Genomic DNA, 4,093 nt, shown 5'->3' on the forward strand with positions numbered 1-4,093 from the left:
CAATCCTGGCTCATGTTACCTCTTAAGAATAAATAAAAATCAAAGGGAGGAAATGCTTTAAACCAAATGCCCAGAGTTGTAAAAAATATTAATACATCTTTTTTCCACCTTGTCTTAATTTCTTAATTATTGTAATAGTGTGACTCTTCAGCAATTATATATTTTGCACTATACGAGAGGTCTCATTTAACAGAGGGTGACAAATAACTGGTAACAAAAATCCAAGACGCTTTGGATGTAGTAGATAGATAGATAGTCACTGGCTGCAGAAGCACCAGCGTTTGTCCCATGAAGCTTTACCTTAAAAAGAGGGTGAATGATAGTTTATGAGATCTTAAGCCAGGGCAAGCGTGAATTCAGAGTAGGAGTTGTGTGACCACAGTGAGGTACTAGAAGTTCAGCTATACAATCTTTATAAATAAGCATTTCTTGTTACAAAGGGTAATAAAACTTAAACAGTATTGGCCAGAGGGACTTTTTTTCCTTATTTTTCTTTAAGCCAATCTTCTGGTTTGTATTTGGTAAAGTTTTATCCACTCCCATTTCCATCCCTTCTCCCTTTGCACCTTGAAGAGTTGCTGTTGGCTGTCATGTGTTTCGTTTTCTTCCTTTCTGCTTTCTTACCCTCTGTTTTTTCCCCCTTTTCCTTAACTACTTTTTAGTTCATCATGTTTCTTGTCCTCCTTGTTGGCCTCTTCCTTGATAATAAGAAAAACATGCTCTTTTTTCGTAGGAGCACTGATTAGTGGTTTAGTGCTAGGCTGTGTATTTTGGTGTCAGGATTTAATGGAAAAATGTCAGCAATACCATGAAAAGAGCTTGCCAGCCCAGACATAAATGTTTCTTACTGCAGTTTATAGTAGCTGTTGTTACAAAAGCGAAGAGAGTGAAGGCAGTTGCCTTTCAAATAGCTTCATCTTTTTATTCTATATTTTAATGCATTGATCGTGGAAGAAGCAGGTGCAGGATTACTTAGTCCCGTTGTTTGTAACATTGCTCTCCTCTATTGCTACACTGCCTTTCTCTTTACTGGGTTCTCTTCACAGTGGGAAATGTTTGTACAATCCATAAATAGACTGCCAGGGGATAAAAGAAGATCATAGGCAGATGGTATTATCCTGCAATAAGAAAGAGTAACAGCAACTGGAATAAGCTCCAAACCGAGAAAATATTTTGTGAGACGCAACTGGGAACTCTTTAGGAAAAGCACAGAAAGAAGTGGAAATGGGTCAAGACATTTTAGCCACAGGAGCACAGAATTTTGGAACCAGAAAGATACCTTGGATAGCAAAATTCAGTTTTGTTACAGCACTCTACTCTGGGCAGAGTGGTGGTAAGAGGGTGGCTGAACAGGTCAGCAGTGTTGAAAGAAAACCGAAAGCACGAAGTTACAAAGCAGTGTTTATGCAAGCATAGGGAGGTGCAATTTATTTTTGTAGGAGACCATCTGAGGGCAAAGGGTGAGAGATGGCAGTAAGGTTTTATGGGGCTATGGGTCTACCCGCCTCTGCTCCAGCCTCTTCTTGGAGGGGCTTCTCCGGATCTCTGAGACCTTCCCTCAATCCCTACTGCTCTGCAAGAAGGAGCCTTCCTCACCCCATCAGCGCCTACTTGCTTTCCTTTGCCTCCCAGGCGGGGGAATGTGGGAAGGGAAAGTAAAGGGCCAAGGACCAGGCTGTGAAGGGGTGAAGTTTGGACAGGAGCCAGCACAGCTGGACTTTCTCCTGGCTCTGGGGGAGGGCAGGATGCCACCTACTGGTGCTTTTCCTGCTGGGATGGAGCTGCCTTTATGTCGCACTCCCCCAGAGTAACACCTACATCTCTGCTTTCGGCAGTAACAATCCCATTAGAGGGCTGCATGAGAAGCAATCAGCATTTCAAACTGGAGCAGCCTGGTCCCTGTCCGCGGGCCGGGCAGCCCTGCAGGCAGCAGACTCTCACCTCTGCCTAGGCCGGCTCCAGAGAGGGGTTCTCTCTCTTTGAACTTTTGGAGCTGGTTTGTCTTGTGTTGGGGTTTTTTTTTGTTGTTTTTTTTTTTTTTTTTTTTTAGTATGGTCTAGAGATAGTGGGAAAAGCACATGGCAAAAGCCTCTCTCCCCCCCATCCTTGTGTTTTCCACTGCACTGAATGCCAAGATGGCTTTATTGGGATCACTGGTTTGGACAGGCGTTCACTGATGACAGTTATAGGAAATTATGCACGGCAATGGCATTCCCCTGGGAACTTCCCTCTGCAAGCTTTGCCCAGCCCTCAGAGCACTGAGGGTAATGCATGTAAAAGAATCATCTTCTAGTTTGTTACGCATTTCACAGCATCTTGGATGTAATTCACCAATGAATGCAAGAATTCCTTCATAAGCAAACAGCAGCATGAAAAATTGCACATGCTTTTTTCTAAGAGACTTAAAAAAAACCATTTTGTTCTCTTTTTTATTTGAAAGACATTGTCGGAATTTTTTTCTTTCCAAATAATAATTTCAAGTGTCCTTTTAGACTGGTTTCGAATGGGAATTAAGTATTTTAAAGGAGCTCCTCTATGCAGATTAAAAAAAAACCAAACAAACCAACAAACCCTGCAGTGTATTGCAATACAAGCATTTACACTATGAAAGATGGATTTGTCACAGATCATACTAATGTCTGCCAGTGGTATGTAAAGTACTTCAGCGGTCTGGTTCCGTGATCTGCCACTTGCTTTGCTCACTTCATGTAGCTCTGATTTGTCCTCGCAAAGATACTCCTGATTTAGGATACTCCTGACTTCAGAAGACCTCTGTATTCTCATGCTTACCCCAAAACAGCCACGCAGTACTATTTTAAGAGAACTGTATGTCTAAAGTAATGAATGCCAAAGCCATTTGCTTCTGTTCAAGTAAAAAAGTTAATAAAATCTTTTCATTCATAAACTGGAAAAACATGTCATAAACTGCGTAACACCATGAGAGATCTTACACTGATGCCGATTGATGTAAATGCTAAGATACGTTACAGCGCGATATTGTGTTATCTTCTCAGCAGAAATGCAGCCTTTCAGTGAGCAGAAGAGCTTAATTTTGAAAGAGGACCCAACCCAGGCCATTCACGGGGCAACGCAGGGCCTGTTATCACTGGAATGTCTCGCTTCAGTCCACTATGTTGATTTGTGCCTTCTGGGCACCACAGGCCAACAGAGGAGCAAATGCCGTTTTCTTTATAGGGTGGCTTGCAGATTTATCAGAATATCTGCATAGTTGTCAGAGGTTTGGCAATTATCGCTGGTTCATTTAAGTGACTGGTGATGTGTTCTGGGAGATGGGCTGCATTTTATGAAACCAATTTATTTTGTTTGAATTTTAAGGGAAAACATACTGTATTGTGATTTTTGTTACTCATAGTTAACTTGGGCGACCACTTGCCTATATGATAAGGACAGCTAAATTAGAGGTTAGCTCCTACTCTGTGCTTCCAAGAACTTTCAGTCTGCTGAAATACAAAGAATTAAAAAACTTTTAAGAAGGTATTGGTAAATAAAGTCTTCCTCTGTTAAAGTGTACAGGTCAAGTAGGGCAGTTAATACTTTCCTGCTAAGGTTTTAGAATATTGGAAAATTGTTTAAGAAGCAGAAAATCTGAATTAACGTGAGACAAGGTAAGTTTTACTTGTCTGTTAGGCAACAAAAAGCTGCAATAGCTGTCTGTGGCTGTAGAGCATGAGGGAAGAGGTGCTTCCTATGCAGGGCAGAGTTCTAAGTTTCTATAGTGTGCTCTTCACTGTGATACCAGGGCAGTAGGATAATCCCTTTCTCTCAAAATTTATTACATCATTTCCACATACGTATAAAATTCATACATCAAACACATTTCAGAGCATGTGATTCTTATTTGGGTCCTTAGAGCCAGGGATAACACACCTACAAATAAAACATCTTTGCTCACCCCACTCAGAATAGCATTGAGAGATTCTTAACAGAATTCCATCCATCTACAAATCACATCCCATGGAGCCAAAAAGTAAGTATTTGACAGACTGTAAGATCATTTTAAGTCCATAGACATTTGATTACATTGCAATCAACTGCTACCACCACAACAAAAAAAAGTAATTTCAGAACAGGG

The 4,093-nt window shown here is 41.1% G+C and overlaps 1 protein-coding gene across 2 annotated transcripts in view; it reads left to right on the plus strand.

The window, feature by feature from the left end:
* The window catches only part of PTGR2 (prostaglandin reductase 2), a 35,711-nt gene that overhangs the window by 19,285 nt on the left and 12,333 nt on the right, over positions 1-4,093 (plus strand). The gene's annotated exons all lie outside the window — the stretch shown is intronic.

This window comes from Haliaeetus albicilla, chromosome 5 (genome assembly GCF_947461875.1).
Source record: "Haliaeetus albicilla chromosome 5, bHalAlb1.1, whole genome shotgun sequence".
Taxonomy (NCBI): Eukaryota; Metazoa; Chordata; class Aves; order Accipitriformes; family Accipitridae; genus Haliaeetus; species Haliaeetus albicilla.